Consider the following 17530-nt stretch of genomic DNA (forward strand, 5'->3'; position numbering starts at 1 on the left):
TAATCCTGTATGTCCCGGCTACTGTACAGATCTCTATAGAACTCCTCGGCCACTGTGACTATTTTATCCCTATTTGTGATGACATTGCCTTGCTTATCCTTAAGTGCATACAGCTGATTTTTCCCCACGCCAATACGTCTCTTCGCTGCTTTCAGGCTACCTCCGTTTTTTACAACGTATTCGATCCTCTCCATATTATACTTCCGTATGTCAGCTGTCTTCCGCTTATTGATTAACTTCGAGAGCTCGGCTAGTTCTATTCTGTCAGCTGCGGTAGAGATTCTCATGGTTTGCCGTTTCCTGATTAGATCTTTCGTCTCCTGTGAAAGTTTACCAGTATCCTGTCTAGCCATAGTGCCCCCGACTTCTACTGCACATTCCGTGATAATGCGTTTAAGGTTGTCGCTGGCTTCCTGTGTCGTAAGCTCGGCTTCCATGTTAAGGGCGGAATATCGGTTCTGCAGCGCGATCCTGAATTCTTCTACTTTATGTCTTACTGTTAGCTCATTTATTGGCTTCTTTCGTACTAGCTTGTTGCGGTCCCTCCTCAAATGTAGCCTAACTCGAGATCTTACGATACGGTGGTCACTACACCTTACCCTTCCGAGCACTTCCACATCCTGCACAACGCCAGGGTAATCGCATAATATGAAGTCTATTTCATTTTTGTGCTCCCCATTCGGGCTCCTCCAGGTCCACTTCCGACTCTCCCGTTTACAGAAGAAGGTATTCATTATGCGTAGGTTATTCCGTTCTGCAAACTCAACTAGTAGGTCCCCCCTGCTATTTCTACAGCCCAGACCATAGTTCCCAACTGCCTTGTCTCCAGCCTGATTCTTGCCTACTTTAGCATTGAAGTCCCCCATAACTACGGTATACTGTGTTTTTACTTTAGCCATTGCCGATTACACATCTTCATAGAAGCGTTCCACTACTTGGTCGTCGTCGCTGGATGTGGGCGCGTAGCCCTGCACCACCTTGAGCTTGTACCTCTTATTGAGCCTAATTACAAGACCTGCGGCCCTTTCGTTAATGCTATAGTATTCGTCTATGTTGCCAGCTATGCTTTTATTGACTAGAAATCCCACTCCCAGTTCTCTTCTGTCCTCTAGACCACGGTAACATAGGACGTGTCCATTTTTCAGCACCGTAAAGGCTTCACCCGTCCTCCTAACCTCGCTAAGCCCTATTACATCCCATTTAATGCCCTCTAATTCCTCAAACAACACCTCGAGACTTGCTTCGCTAGATAAGGTTCGCGCGTTAAACGTTGCCAGGTTCAGATTCCATTGGCGGCCTGTCCGGGTCCAGGGATTCTTAGCACCCTCTGCTACGTCACAGGTCTGACCGCCGCCGTGGTCAGTTGCTTCGCAGCCGCTGGGGACTGAGGGCCGAGGGTTAATTGGCGTATTCATGGGAGGTTGTGGCCGTTACTACACCAGGGTGGCCAATCCTGCTCTGGTGAGGGAGTGCGTTGCCGGCAATGGTCGCCGGGATCAGGCCGCACCCCAAGCCCCGATGTGCAATTCCAAAATTGCGTAGGATTTTTTTTTTTAACACGACTGCCTTATTCCGTTTTCGGAGCTAGCTTTTAACCCCTGGGCGCGGGCCATCGTGGTTCTGCATGCTTCGCAGTTAACATTTCGACACGGCGGGGTCATCACTCTCCCCAAAGAAAATGAAAAAGAAAATAGAAAGCAGCGCGGGCAACATACCGTAGCCCTTTGCTTCCAGTGCGTAGCATCGGCTGTTACAACTCATATTCTAGTTCACTTTACTGACAACAGAAGTATCCTTTACGCAGCGGTTTCGCAGGAATTGCTCTGCGCGGTAGTACACTCGGAGCAACGATGCGTGTTTATCCTGACGTGAACAGGCGTGATTACGGCATCATTGAAGAGATGTGGGAAGCACAAAATGGTTGTACACAATGGTCTGCGACTGCGTAGCTTACAAACAAAGCAGTATGAAAGAGCGCCAATATTGTTCAGGTAATAAAATGCGCTGGCGTTATATACAAAGTGTTTCATGACTGCTATGGACTAAGGTTGTTCGTAAGCATAAGCAGTTATGGCGGCCGTACAGATGCACTGCACTACACATCGTATATGTGTGTGCGTGTGTGTGTGCACACGCATATTACAGAGGTGGAGCCACATGTTGGCGTCTACGGATAATATGGCGGCACCTGGTGCTCCTGGGGGAGGGGGTCAATGTAGTGTTGTGGTCAGCACGTCGTCCTTCGCCCCAGCGTCCACAAATGGCTGTATCCGTTTTTCGCCTCCATCGAAATTCTCGAAACCGCTTCTTTTCTGCCCTTCCCAAGAGCCCCTGAACTGAATTCATATTGTGCGCGTAGATTTCTATCGTCCTACATTACGAACAATGTTTTCTTTGTTTCCTTCACAGTTCGAGACCCTTACGTGCAGCTTGACATTACGATTGTTTGAGCACAGAACAGGGCGCTGTTGTTTGTGGGGTTTGTTGTCGGTTGTAGCGCTTGTTGCAGATGGGTTTGGCCTTTTCTCGCTTTCGAATCACGAGACGTCGCAAGAAATATCTATAAACCACAAGGAGAGAGACAAACTTTATTTTTGGTAAGTTCAGTCATAGCGAGTGTTCCTTGGGTCCGGAACGGTGTTCGTTTGGCGAGGAAACGATTAATCAGAAGCAGATGACTGTCACCCTTACGGTTTTATCTCAAGACATTTCGCTCTAACTAAAATATGAATGGAAATTAAACCGTGTATCTGCAAGATCTTGTCGAAATTCAAACCTCAGAATTGCGTATTGAAAGCATAGCAGGCGTCGCAATCTATCTGAAAGTTTATCATATGAGGTGAACAAAAGGCCAGCCATTTCAAGGGGGAAGAAAAAAACGTGCGTCGGCCGGGAATCGAACCCGGGTCAACTGCTTGGAAGGCAGCTATGCTAACCACTATACCACCGACGCAGATGACGTATGGCCTCCGTGTAGAGCAGTGCAGCGAATGGCTGAGTGCTGTTTTGTGCGGAGACCGAGAGACGGAGAGGAGTAAATATAGGTCAGTGGACTCACGCTCGAACTGGGGCGGTAAAATTGAACCATTGTTTACTAGCGTTCACATTTCAGAGCGAGGTTATTCCCGCTCCATTTGATACACCTATAGCATGATTTACGCGAATAAGGAATTTTTGTGTTTCCGTAAGCAAAATTCTGTCTGATCTAACGGGGGTCCTTTATTGCGGACAGACCACTTGGCCGGCCCAAAAATATTTTTGGCAGGCCGCAGCGTAACAGGGACACTGTGTTGCCCCATCCGCTATTAAAGGTGCAATGCAGACAGAATGCAAGTTTAGTTTATTCGAAAGATTTCGTGCTTTACAGTACTCTCGGTGTTTGTCCGGCAGCAAACAATGCTTGATTCCCTGAGAAATTAAACAAGTTAAGTCAAAATTTCAACTCTCCCGCTACATCGTGTGTTTCGTATTTCAATTCCCCCCTACATCGTGAGTTTCGTTACGTCGGCAATTACGTAACCAGGTCGGATAACCAAAAACATTATGTTGATTAAGGACCAACGCCCAAACCATGGCTTTTTGTCAGCCTTGTTAACATCTTCCTTTGTAGTGGCGTTGCACTACCGCTCAAGGTAAGGCCAGAAAAGAGAGAGGCCTCAGCTCAAAGACTGCAGTCCGCAGGCGTCTTTTTTTTTTTTTTGGCGGAGGGGGGGGGGGGGGGCGGTAGACAGGATTCAACTTGCACCTGTCTCCTTTTTACCGTTGATAGTAATTATATCCTGAAACATTCGGTATGACTCGAGAGGCAGGGTCACGTAAGCGGCAGCGCCGCGTACGCCAGTCGGCCCGTGTCCTGTCAGGCAAGCCCAATGCGCGTGACGCGTGTGCAGCGTAAACCGGCATGGTGCGCGCCGTACGCACTGGTGCTTGTATGTTTACGAGTTCGTTCGTAACTCCCATTGTTAAACCCACCATTTTTACTGGGATAAATAGAATGTGCACTACATTTAAGCGCAAATAGCTCGTTCTGAAAGCTATTATTCCCTGTTAAATTTGCGTCTGCTTTGTCAGCCTCAGCTAAGCAAAAAAATGCCCATAATGCGTCATGCGTTTAGTACGAAGAAGTCGCTAGTCGCTAGTCGCTAGTCGCTGTTTCCTTGTTATACAGCTCATTTGAGCGAGGTTTGTGTTAAATGTGTGTCATTGTTATTCTAACGAGGAAATCTTTCGAATGAACAAAACTTGCGTTGTGTCTTAATGACCCCTCTGACTTACTAATCAGCGAGTGATTGTAATTAGTAGTAAAATATTAATGTTACATGGTGGCAAAACAGGTCAGAAGATTTTTGAGATAATGATAAATGTAATAAAATCAGAAAGATAATTACTGAAAGGCAGTGGAAGAGAATGCAATTGGCTAATCTGAAACCTTCATGATTTTAACTTTCATTCATCTTAATTCTCAGTCGCTTTTTTAAATGTTCTAGCCCCAACGGTGACTAGAAATTCATTTTCTCGGTGCGCTTTGTGTGGTCTCGTTCGTGCTTATATAACCCGGCGCTCTGTGGCGCTGTGTCTGTCATATCGTGTGTGACCAATTAAAATTCGTTTGCAATTTCCACTCTGATTACTTGTCATTACGCTTTCTGCGTTCGCACAGTAATTTAACGCTTTCCTATCGAGGACAAACAATAACGAATGATAATAATAATCACAATAACTGTACTCCCACCTTTCAAATTTTTTACATACAGGTTGGTCCTGGTATAGCCAAACAGAAAGGCTTGTGGGGCTAGGCCCGGAAGTGTCGGCTATCGAACATTGCAAATGGCAAGATCCTCACACATGTATCTCATTACGCTACAAACATAGAAGCGATATACAAACATCCTTTTTACCGAAAAGAAGAACAAAATAGTAGCATCCAGAAAGATAATATAAAATATGTCCAAGTTCTTTTAAGACTATAGTTACCGGAAATAGATACTCCCATTCAAAATTTTCATTCCAAAAATGTGGGGCGGGAACTCTTTGGAAAAATAACTTCCCAAAAGTAGGCAGACATTGCAACCGAAACATGTTCGCACTGGCTCAGATGGTAGTATTGTAACAAACGCTTTTCAACATACTCTTTGGAACGTTGTCGACCTGGGTTTTCCAACGCAAGGAACAAAACAACAACAAGGTGATGCCACAACTTAGCCTGCTGTATAGGGCCAGCGAAGGAGAGAAGAGATACTTTATTACTATTAGAAATTGGCGAGGGAGAAGGACAGACGTCAGGGGTAGACTTGTTTCAAGCACATCTTCGTATTCTCCGGTACAAAGAACGGTCGCCTGCATGCTCCTCTGATCAACTTCCAACCGGACTGCGGTACTGAACCATTGTCCAGTGTGCTGTACTCTAACCTGTTCTGAATGAGGGACCGGCACTACAAAACATGGTGTCCGTCCTGCATCACTGCTCAAAGTGCACAAGTTTGCGGTAACGGTTTAAGGCAGGTGGATGGGGATGTCGTTCGGCAAAGGTGAAGTCGAGGTGGCGTGAGCTGTGTGTCCGTGTGTGCGCAACGAATAAACACCTGTTCCTGCCAAGTTAGTCTTCGGTGATGGATAAAAATTGCCACACGCACATCACACCCTCATATCTTTTAACTGGCACAAAAAAGCCACAGTGTCTTCGATGGGTGTATGTGTGTGAGCGGGAGGGTGGGGGCAGCTCTCCATCCTTCATATGTTTGTTGAGTGTGAGATGGGCAACGTCGAAAGAAGCCGTCGCTTCAATGAAATACACACACATTACATACCCTTGGATAGTAGGGTTTAACGTGCCGACGCAACGCAGGCGATGAGGCGCGCCATACTGGAGGGCTCCGGAATTATTACGACCACCTGGGGATCTTTAACGTGCGCCGAAATCTCGTACACACGGGCGTTTTTGCTTTTCGCCTCTCCACCAGAAGAGCGGCCGCCGCGGCCGGTAATCGAAACCGTGTCCTCTTGCTCAGCAGCACAACGCCTTAGCCACTGAGCCACCGCGGCGGGTCACATTACATACCCTTACACCATTCACTATCTTTATCAGATCTTCCCATGTTTTATTACATTAAGTTTTAAGCTAATTTGCAGATCTGACTTTTTTCAAATACATACCATAAAGCCCTAAATCTTACCTGTCCTCATGTCATGTCGCGCATCTTATGCTACTGCACCAAGGTTTCAATTCCTAGACTCCTTGTCTTAGTGATGACCATATACACTAACCCATATGGTAAAATATAAAACAGGAGCATTTATTACAAATCCTGTTTTGATATCCTCTCTTATCACACCATTGTCATAAAGATCTTTGCGTTTGTCGGTCTTCCGCAATGAAACTTTGAATCGTCATCATCATTGGGCGAGGGCGATTTTTGGACCTTTACTGAATTTGAGATTGGGAAGGTTAGGATTATAGACTAGGTGACAGATAGTGGCAGCCCGGATAGGTGTCTCCCATCAGGGGTGCAGGCAGGGTGTAGGGGGGAGTTTGGGCGTCAAGAACCCTTTCAGAAGTTTTCTGAGTGCGGCATCACCCTCGTTTTGACTTTTTTTTTGCCTACGGTATTAACAAACCGCATCGATATATTACCCTACACACTAAACTTTTTTACACCCTCTTAGCCAAAAGGTGTTGGGAGGCCTTTACAGCCTTTTTCTTGAATCTCAATACCTTTTTTGTAGCTCTACACCCTTTTTGTACGAAAAAAAGGGTGTTGATCAACTTCAACACCCTTGGTTTTTCCTAGGGTATTGAAAGGGTGGGAAAAGGGTGTTCAGCTGCTCATTGAATGAGGCCATGCTTGGATGCATGGATGCATAATAGCACTGTGAAGAAGAAGACATCCTCTCATATACTCCCCTATTCGCGAGAAATTTTCAAACACGAAAAAAAGAACAATTGCTCGTATGCAATGATCGCTCGTTTCCATATGCGGTGCACCTCAAGCCCCAAGTTTGGCTTTGGCACGTGAAACACCAATTTGAACCTTCAAAATTAAAAACAACTATAGTCGTGTGGCGAAAAGGGTGTTAACCGGCTGCAACACGCTTGGCTTTCTGTAGGGTGTCGAAACGGTGTGAAATAGGTGTTCATTTGCAAAAACGTAACAGCGGAGATGGGGGTCAACCTAGTTTCTCCCGCTAAGTTTTGTTATGTTTTCTAAGCTTTGCAATGTTCTTGCTAAGCTAGGATGACCACTGAGGGGTGAGGCAAAGTTTTACCGGATTTTACGAGGCTGTTCCAGGGTGTCCCCCCCCCTCATTGCCAGGGGATCCAAGGGGGAAACAAGCTAGGTCGGCCCCCAGCTGTGCTGTTTCTCCAGGCTTGCACCACTATTGCAAGCTGCGCCATTTTTTTTTTTTTGCCTTTTAGAATCCAAAAAAAGACTCGTACCTTTGAACCGGTATAAGAGGTGCGCATGCGCATACTCCCCTTGTGCTCAAATTATAACAAGCTTGAAAGCCGACTTCACTGTTATAATACCCTATCTGCTGTGCTGCACCCTTTACAAGGGCCGCAGTTCTTTTTCTTTTTATATTTTGCTAACGCCACCAAAACTAGCTCAAGCTTAAAGAGCTTCACTGGTAATGAATTATCCCAGTTCATATTGCTTTAAACATCGTGAGGTACAAAACACCCCCCGTTTGTAGAAAATGTTCAGTCCACCCGTGTAAACAGGTACAGAATGCTTCCTAAGTTGGAGGTATCTCCACCTTTTTTCGTAGTTGGCGGTCTTTGCTTACACTCTTCTTCTTACACCCTTTTTCTTTACGCCCTTCTTCTGAATTTCGAACCCCGTAATTTGTAGACTTACACCCTTCTGGGGATCTCCTTGCGATACATATGTGGTGCAGGCTGGGAACCTTTTTCCCTCTCACAGACACCTCACCCTTCTGGGGAAAAGGGTGTTGAAATAATGAACACCCTCTTTGAAGGGGGTGGAGATGGCATTTAATAAAATTCTATAAGTTATGGTAATGAAAACTACCTCGCGATTAAAAAGTTTTTGCAAATCCGCGTGTTGATTGTACATTCTCGTAGTAAAATCCATACTCCCAAAATTGGCGCTAAAATATCTGTGTTCTTTTGCCGCCAGCCCACCGATTCGGTCGGGGGGACGTTCCTCTGCTAGATATTAAAGCAAGAAGAGCACGCCACATGTATTACTAAGTAAGTATGCACTCCCTGTACCGCTCGCATCCCGTTGGTTTTCTTGCTCAATTCATTTGTGTTCCAACTGTAACTTGAGCGTATTGACTGTTTGTATTGAATGCTGCGCGCTCCGCCGACTTACTCTGCCACTGCGCATGCCATCACCCATCACCTTAAAAAAAGAGTGGGAGAATGCTCAACACCCTTTATTAGTGTTGAGCATCTTCAATACCCTTTTCTAAGTGTGTTGAGCATAACACCCTTTTTCATCCGTACATCCTTTTTTTGCTAAAACACCTTTTAATGGTGTTAGACATGGGACAAGATTTTTACACTCTTTTCGCCCAAAAAGGGTCTAAAAAAGTTTAGTGTGTATAGAAACAAAAGTACAAATGACAAAGATGAAAAGAAAAACAACTGGGGTATTGTTTGCACGCAGGATCGCTCTCCATTTGTTTTACCTGCGGCTTCAAACACCCCCTAAATGTTTCTTGTTACGCCCGTATCCCCGGGGAAAGTATGTTGCTGTGTTCACTTCCAGGCATATTGGCCGCGAGGCCCACCACTGGAGAGGCCGGCGCTGCGATCGTTTTGACGTCACTTGTAGGATCATCGTTCCTATCTTGCTGCGTAGTTGGCTTGCAGCGCATGACACTTCGCTTAGGAAGCGCGTTCTAAAAGTATTTTCGTGTTAATTTCCTTTGTTTGAAGTTAATTCTCATTGCGTCAAGCGCAGTTCGACCTAATCGTGACTGTATAACCGTATCAACTGTGGTAGATTATCCGCAAACACCATGAGCGTGGTGGTGTATTACGCATGCGACCGAAGCGTAAGCAGCGGCTTGTTTCGCCGATCGACAATGTGGACTACGATGATCGCCGAGTGAAGTTCCTAGATTTCCCTTGTTTGCAAGAAATGTATAAAGCAGGAAATCGTAAAGCGTTAACTGCTCGCAGAAGCACACGCACCCGCCGTGCCTGCCCGCACAGCCGACAGTGCGGCTCGAACCGACGCAGGTCGCGGCAGCAACTTGTCGCCGCTTTTTAAAACCACACAAGTCGTGGAAAAGAAGTTCCAGATTTGTGAAAGTGGATGTCAGTGTGATGAAAAATTCTGATTGGTAGTGTCATCAGCTGTGGTTTTCAAAGCGATGCTCAAATATCTGCCGCGATTTACGCCGACCGGCCGCGGAGGTCGGACCCGGCAGCGCCGGCCCGTTCACGCACGGTGCGGCGAGCGGCCGAAGGATGGCTATGCTTGCGCGCAAGAATCGGCCGAGGCCGTGCAGGTATCTTGATCGTCGATCGCTTCAACGGAAATCACCGCGCTTACAGAGTTCCCAGTGCGGTGAAACGTTCTGTTAGGGACTGTCACTCGCAACTCTAAAGGCGATGAAATATCTGCTGCGACGCCAAGCCCCCAACATCCGATTACGTGCATCCGAAGCCGGCTGCGAGCTGTTGGCGAAGGCCCTCCCGTCGCGCACGCGCGTGTTGCGTTTGGATTCCTCTAACTTCTTGAGGGCCCCTAACGCTCGGTTCTCCTATTCTAAATATCCCCATTACCCGAAATCATTAACGACGTGTTTCGCCTCGTACGCAGCCTCGCCTTCTGTGAGCAGTCGTGAGTTTCGAAATTGATGATTGAGAAATGCCGGCTTACTGTAAACATACAAAACGCGCTGCAATTATAAATTACCACGCCGAGCACCTAATGAAAACTAAATATAGCCTTGACTGAACCACCTCGAAGGCGTTAAAAACTCCGTTCATACCGTTCATACATTGCGGATAAGTCACGAAAAGTAAACATCAGCCGTAGAGAGTACAGGCTACGGCAGTGATCGTTAATCAAATCCGGGCATGACTATAAAAACATCGTAGGGGAAATAGGCACTGATTAAGCCAAACTGCAGCATACAATAACAATACTTTTAAGCATGTGCGGCGAAGCAATCTGATCACCGTTCTCGCGTCATTCATTTATCAGGCAATACGAGCAGTTCGCGCGGTGAGATCATAAGTGAGCGACGCGTTTCTGTCGCTGTTACAAGGTGTTTGCTTGCACACACATGTCCCGTCACAAGTATTTCATCATGAATTTACAGCGTACTTTTCTCGGCATCAGTTGCATCGTCCTTGGCGTTAGCTGGCTGCGTATGTAAGAGCTGTGGGTCGCGATGGTAGCAGCAACTGCCTAAACGCGGCGGTGTCGCCGGGAACAAGCGAGTCGCTGATTGCTTGCCCGAATTATTTGGTTTACAGACAACTTTTTTGGTAATTTGCATCAAATCCACAAGGAGTGGGCGAGACGGTGGCCACAACAAAAAAACACGCTTCCGCATACCCACAGGAAATGTGTTGTAGCAGACGACAACACGATTCGGCGTCCTACAAGTGACGTCACTCGTAGGTGGCGCCACGGTATGTCCTCGAGGCCAATACCAATGTGCCCAATCTGTCTCTTTCAAGAGCGAGAAAGGAGTGATGTGGTGGGATGTGGGAGTGTTCTGTCGACTTGGAAGAGAGCTATTTCTCGCATGGGTGACTTTAGTTGGGTTGATGTGTGGGCAGATGCCACTGCGAAGGTTTGTTTCATGCAATGAATGGCACGTGTGGAAATCAGTTGCTCGAAAGCTATATTGTGAGCTCAATTGCGTCATAAGCCGAAGCCATCGCAGATTACTTCGTTTCAGTTGCGCAGCGAATGCATTTTAGAGAGAGAGAGAGAAATGGGAGCTCTAAATGGTACTGAAGGGGTCAGCCCTGCACAATGCTGGCCTTGCAATCGCAATTGACAGCTGGAATTCCCATGCGGATTTAATGTAATAGAAATAATGATAAGACCGCACAAATGTGCGCAATATAAGACCGGAATGAACGTTATATAACTGGGGAGAGAGATAAAGCGATAACGATAAGTATCAACTGTGCTTCCGGTATCTAGGTCGTTGGTAAAAAACAGTGTCGTTTTATGCGTGCGTTACCATTGCTTCCATATTGTGCGTCCGAAGACGAATGAAAGCGAAAGCCTCTAAAATAGTCAAGTTCCAACTTTTTGGGCGTTCTACACTACGTAGCTCCACTTGGGCTGTAAGTAGCGCCGTGGTGCCGGGATACGAATTAGGTTAAACGACCTAAGCATCTTTGCCGTGCTCGCTGTCTCGGCCCAAGGGCGTTTTTTTTTTTCGCCTCAATAGAAATCAGCAAAACCGTTTCTTATCTGTACACCTTAAGGGGACTCTAGGTGTCTTGCAACTTCATGACCCACGGGCTTATAAACCATCGTGCAACATTTAAAAAATATTTGCAAATACATATCAGTGTTCACAACGGCGTTAGTTTGCTTGTTTTATTGAAATATATCTTCTGTAGTGAAATACAAAAATAAAACTCTTGCTTCCTCGACAGCTGGGGCCATCTATTGAAAACTGGATAAAGCAAAATGTGTTTTTGTTTATTGTTTATTTCAGTTAAAAAGTGAAATATTTCTAACACAAGCAAACTAGACTTTTAGCAACATTCCTATGAATTTGCGAAACCTGTCGTAGCGGTGCAAGATGTTTTTTAAGCCCGTGGGTCATGAATTAATCAGTCGCATAGAAATGCAACCACGTGAGTCCCCATTAAAGGACTCTTGAGCTTAATTTATGTTGTGCATGTAAACTTATATCGTCAATTTATGTTGTGCATGTAAATTTATATCGTCCTACTTGGCAAACACCTTTTTTTGTTTCCTTGACCACTCGATACTCTCACGGCCAGCTTGAGATTCCTATTGTTCGGACTTACAGAGCGCCATTGTATGGGGGAATCGTTGCCGAATGGCACGCTTTCTGCAGATAGGGGTGCGTTTTTCTAGCTTGCAAATCATGAGCAGTTCGCGACAAATAGCTATGAGCGTTAGATGTAAATTTAGTGATGAAACGATTGTTCACATGTAGACAACCCCAACCATGTCAGCTCGGTTTTAAAACTTTCCGCTCCAAACGGCACACTAGCGGAAGTGCACCGCGTTTCTGCCAGATATTGCCCGATTCTTTAACCTCAAAGTGCTCATTGAAACAATAGCCGGGATTTCAATCTGGCTGGAAAGTCAACTATGTGAGATGAACAGCTGGAAACCTATTTGATGAATAAAAAAACATGCGTCGGCCGGGAATCGAACCCGGGTCAACTGCTTGGAAGGCAGCTATGCTAACCACTATACCACCGACGCCGACGGCTGAAGAACAGGCAATGTGCAGTCTAAGGACTATCTTAAGCGCGGAGGCCGAAAGACGGAGAGGAGTAAGTAGGTCACTGGACACCCGCTCGAACCGCAAGCGCCAAATACAAACCAGTCTTTACTGTTTGCCGGGGTAATTTCTGCGCCATTTGTTATACATAGCGTTAGTTAGTTTATTAAAGAATGGCTGTGCTTTCGAAAAGACATGTTTGCCTGATTTAACTGGCCAAGATTACTGCGTGCAGGCCACTTGGCCAGGCCTAAAATTCGTTTACGCAGGCAGCAGTGCACCAGAGACGCTATGTAGCAACATGATTAGATATTTTTAAATATTTAATTATCATTTATAGTTAGCGCCGTAATTAAGGTATTGCATGGCACTTGCAATAGTGAAAACACTATTATCTGGACTGTATAAGCTACTTGCACAAAGCGCAGGTGCTGTTTAAAATGTCGAAGCGTCAGCGCAGGTTCCCAGTGCGGATTCTTGTTGCGCTCTGTGGAATCCCTTTCGTCCTTACGGTATACCCGAGCGCACCGTGGCGACGTTTCTCTCATATCACACGACCTATCAAAATCCTTTCAGACAGTCCCGACAGTTAATTTTCCGCTGCTTCCGCCTGTCATTGATATCTCGTTTCAGACACACAGCGAGTGAACATGCATCCGCCCTCAGCTGTGTTCACTGGTGGCTTCAGATATTGATCTACTGCACTCATATTTATTCATACAAATGAAGTTATTTTCCGAAAACAAAAGTCTGTTGTGTAATGAGAGAAGCGTGTTTGGCTTGCACTCCAAAGAATCCTGGTTCGACTCCCACACTGACTCAAATTAAACCAATTGTCTTTTTAGTTCGATTGCAGAGCCTTCCTGGGAAATTTGGCATCGATATAAACATTATTCCGCCTTTTTTATTCCCTGTGCCATCGGTCGTTGTTGTATATGGTATTTCTTGCTCATTTGAACCGATTATTAGAAGTACTTGCTACCAATATGGACGATCTTATAAACCAGCGCACAGAAAAATGGCACAAGACGAGTCTCCAATCTTTCCGACGAAGAGGTGTTGCAAGGAACAGCGTTCTGAGCTCGGACTATACTCCTTTATTCCGACATCGTGCGCTACTTTCTGCACCAAATGGCTCAAAACCTTGTTTGGTTCTATGAAGCCGCAAAAAGAGCGTCATTTCGAACTGCAATGAAGCTATTTATACCCTACCAAAAGATTACTGAATGTCTGTTCGAAGGGATCATATCTAGCATTGAAGCATACCAATATAAGTGACTTGTTTTAGAGCTGGTGGCCTCAAGCAAGAATTCCGACTTTTTCCTCCAACCATAAGCTTCGTACTGCCCGTTTAGAGTTAAACCTAAATTCAACGAAGTTGAAAAAAAATCGCATTTGTTAGTTACATGCAGGTCTCGTTTTAAGGCTCCCGTGAACGAAGCAGAAACGAAACCCAAACGCTAGACGTAAGTAACGGTGAAATCGCCTTTCAAAGAGTGATTTCACTGTGAAAAATCGCGTAATTTTCGGGTGCTGCTTTCCCACAAGCTTAGTCACTACACGGCACTCCAAAGGAGCAACGTCACCTACCCCCATATTCACAAACGCAACGTAATCACCACTTTTGCCTTCTGACACTTTTCCGTGCCTTAACGCGTTTCAATGGCCAACCTATGATGAAAGGTAATTTTTTACCGAACTCGACGCTCTTTACCGCACTCAAAATTGTCGATAGAGTGCTAGCTGGGTTCTGTTCCCGGCGGGGACGGCACTTGAAATTGCTAGCGTATTTTGAAAATACATAACTTTTCATTTTCAGACAGCAGAACTTATTTCTGACGAACCGAAACCAAAGATAGCAGTGAAGCCGCACGACTACACGACGACAAACAGGCGTAGCAACTCTCCAGCACAGCACTCACACGTAAAAACACACGGTAGTTTGAGTTGAGGGCGAAGTTCGCTTAATTAGTGCATTTCTCTAGCTGATTTCCCCGAAATAGTCCGAAAAAACAGCGACAAATTAGCGCAGCGAATTTGGTGCATCAAGGGTACCCGTCTCAACGCCTTCATTACATCTCGGTCGAAACACATGGGCCTCAATGGGGCCTGGCAATGGAACACTGAAAAACTTCGTTAAATCCAGGAATTCGTCACACAGAGGTTCGTTACAGCCAGGTTTAACTGTATATACTGCAGTCTGTTAAAGATGCACAAATGTTCTAACTCTACATGACAAAGTGCGTTTTCATTCGTGACGTAGCGAAAGTACGTCGTTTAGGACTGAGATCAACAGCATTTCTAACGCGACCCGTTGAGGAAAGCGCGGCACGATAAGATAATACAAAAACAAGTGAGCTGGATACGAGACGTCAAGGCCCGTGATCACCTTCTTATAACTTTGATTAAACTGTTAAGTGCCCTTCCTCATCCAGCGTTAGAAAACGATCAGCACCAAGGGATATCACAATCAAATATTCAATCGAACTCGGTACACCTTATTGGCGCATTTACCACCCAGTTTCGTAGCCACCTCATCAGGCCACCCGAGAACCGGTAGAAATAGTTTGTTAGGAGTGTTATAACACCCGAAGTCGAAGGGCATGAACTGAAATGTGTTTTTAGTTCTCAACGAAAGCATTCTCAGTTTTTACGCCCCACTGCCTGGGCATTGTGCTCAATCTCACAACGTTGCTTCTGAAGACTGTGCTTACGTTCCTCACTCAACAGGCGCTTGGTGCTTCGTCGGCTTCTCGAGTTCTAACGGTCTCGCTGTGCACTTATGGCTCCCGCGCAACTTGAAATGTTCAAGCCGCGTGGAAATAAGCATCGGTATTCCGGGAAGACAGGCATCTGTGCTGGACTTCCATGCACCCGCCGCATCCATCTTTCAACGCAGTGCGCGCAACTTTCTCTCGAACCATTTAAGAAGGAGTAGTTCAATGGGTCTAGGCGTTTATGGCCATATAATGTGCTTTAGACGCGCAACTTGGGCACATGCCAAGGGGGCACTTGACATTCTACGCGTGGGCCCGCCTGCTGAGATCGAGCATGCGTGTTGAATGTCGCTCAGATAAGGAAACTGGAGCACGTCTGTGCGCTCCTCCTTTTGGGGGAACTTTTCGGGGTAGCAGTCGTCGGCGCCGTGGCTTAGTTGGTTAAAGCGCCTGTCTAGTAAACAGGAGATCGTGAGTTCGAATCTCACCGGTGCCTGTTCTGACGTCTCTATTTTTCAAAAAGTCTGCGACCGTTTCTGTTTTCCCACGTAGCGTGCTAGAATAAACACCAGAAATTTTTCTCACTCAGGAGCTAGTATTCTGTTTCCTTCTTGGCTCATAGTGTGACGTTTTTGCCGTTCAGAAGGGTTTCCGTAGCACCGGGTTTCCCGGTGTGTTTCACATTTAAGCACGCGCACATCACCGGCTGCACGGTTACAAGTGCACGCGTGAACAAGCGGGGGGAGGGCGAGGGGCTGCGAAGAGGTGGGTGGCGTGCACAGGCACAGACTTCCCGCACCAACCGTTGGCATGTTCGTCGTGTTGGTGAAAGATTGGTCGTCTCACGGTTTTATGCGGCCAGACTGCTGCCCTCAGATAAGGAAACTTGAGCGCGTCTTTGCACTGCTCCTTTGGCGGAACTTTTGGGGCAAACCAATCGTCGGCGCCGTGGCTTAGTTGGTTAAAGCGCCTGTCTAGTGAACACGAGATCGTGAGTTCGAATCTCACCGGTTCCTGCTCTGACGGCCTTTTTTCACATCAAATCTTCGAACGCCTCTGTTTCCACGTGTAGCGTGCGTGAATAAGTACCGGAAATTTTTCGCACCCAAGAGCTAGTGTTATCTGTTTCCTCTTGGCTCATGGTGTGACGTTTTTGCCGAAGTTTTTTTTTGTTCATCTTGAAGGTACTTCCGAAACAGCCGTTAGCCCGGTGTGTGTCACATCCACGTACGCGCACATCCCGGTGGCATGGTTACACGTGCACGCGTGGGGGGCGCGGGGCTAATGAGGGAGGGGGAGCCGTTCACACGCACAGCCAGAGTTTCCGCACTCACCCTTAGCATGTCCGTTGTCCATTAATAAAAACAGCGGAAAACACGGGACACGAGTGAAAACAGACAGGGACAGGCGCTGCCCTGTCTGTTTTAACTAGTGTCCCGTCCTTTGCGCTGTTTTTATTAATTCATTCCTACCTACTCACCCAGCTTCGCACTGATGTTCGTTGTCTAGGTGGAAGTCGTCTCACGGCTCGATGCAGCTTGACTGCTGCCCTCCGCAGTCAAGCGGTTTGGACATCGTGTGTTACACAGACCGCAAGACCTCCGACGCGGGAGGGAAACGAACAACACCATGTTTGCGCCCCAGAGTAGAACTGTAGTGCTTCCAAGTTTCATTCAGCTAACTAAAAACAAGCGTGCATCCTTCCCTGCACTCTTCGTAGCGCGCCCAGCTGCGCTGGTCACTCTCCTTTCTAGAGTGGAAGAGCCCCATCAGATTATGTTTGCACCTTGTGTTTGAAGGCTAGGCAGGAGTAGTTCCACTAAATAGAGTAGTTCTTGCCCAATACCGTGTGCGCATGCGTCAGGCTGCGCAGGACCCTGCCGCCAAAGAAGCCGATAGGAGAGCAACCGACAAGCCCGTCGAGACGACGAGAAACATTTCATAGCACACCCCCTCCCCCCATCAGCATTTGTGGTGATTTACAAAAGCTTCGCTGGACCAACGCCGCCTGTATAAACAGTGCCTAACGCGTGAGCGAAAAATGGCCAAACAGCCACTCTCCTGTTGCTCTCTCCTACCCTTCCCCGCTCCGTAGCCTTCCAGCGTGCTTTCGTGTCCGCCAGCCAGCGCCGCTTCTCGGAAACTATGCAAAATAGTGGAAAGTTTGTTTAGCGTTCCCGAGGCGGCGTTCCTACGCCTTCTTGTTTTTCACCATGCCTGTCTGTCTTGGTCTGTCACTGATAAAACTTCCTTTGTCACGAAGCAAAATCCCTTGCGCTGCCGCAGGCTGATGTCGGCTTTGCGCGCTTATCTACTCGGATCACAGGCCCTGAAATTTTCTGAGTGGGGCATCCCCCATCTATTCCCTCCGCATTTAGGTA

The 17530-nt window shown here is 46.7% G+C and overlaps 4 non-coding genes across 4 annotated transcripts; 2 read left to right on the forward strand and 2 right to left on the reverse strand.

Moving 5' to 3' along the window:
- Positions 1-2881: 2881 nt before the first annotated feature.
- Positions 2882-2953, reverse strand: Trnag-ucc (transfer RNA glycine (anticodon UCC)). Its single transcript has one exon. It is a non-coding gene; the product is annotated as a tRNA-Gly (tRNA).
- Positions 2954-12341: 9388 nt separating this feature from the next.
- On the reverse strand, positions 12342-12413 carry Trnag-ucc (transfer RNA glycine (anticodon UCC)). The gene has a single exon. It is a non-coding gene; the product is annotated as a tRNA-Gly (tRNA).
- A 3158-nt stretch (positions 12414-15571) lies between these two features.
- Positions 15572-15645, forward strand: Trnat-agu (transfer RNA threonine (anticodon AGU)). The gene has a single exon. It is a non-coding gene; the product is annotated as a tRNA-Thr (tRNA).
- A 446-nt stretch (positions 15646-16091) lies between these two features.
- Positions 16092-16165, forward strand: Trnat-agu (transfer RNA threonine (anticodon AGU)). Its single transcript has one exon. It is a non-coding gene; the product is annotated as a tRNA-Thr (tRNA).
- Positions 16166-17530: the final 1365 nt, after the last annotated feature.

This window comes from Haemaphysalis longicornis, unplaced genomic scaffold, assembly GCF_048455015.1.
Source record: "Haemaphysalis longicornis isolate Haplotype H1 unplaced genomic scaffold, Haemaphysalis longicornis Haplotype H1 scaffold_2, whole genome shotgun sequence".
Lineage (NCBI taxonomy): Eukaryota > Metazoa > Arthropoda > Arachnida > Ixodida > Ixodidae > Haemaphysalis > Haemaphysalis longicornis.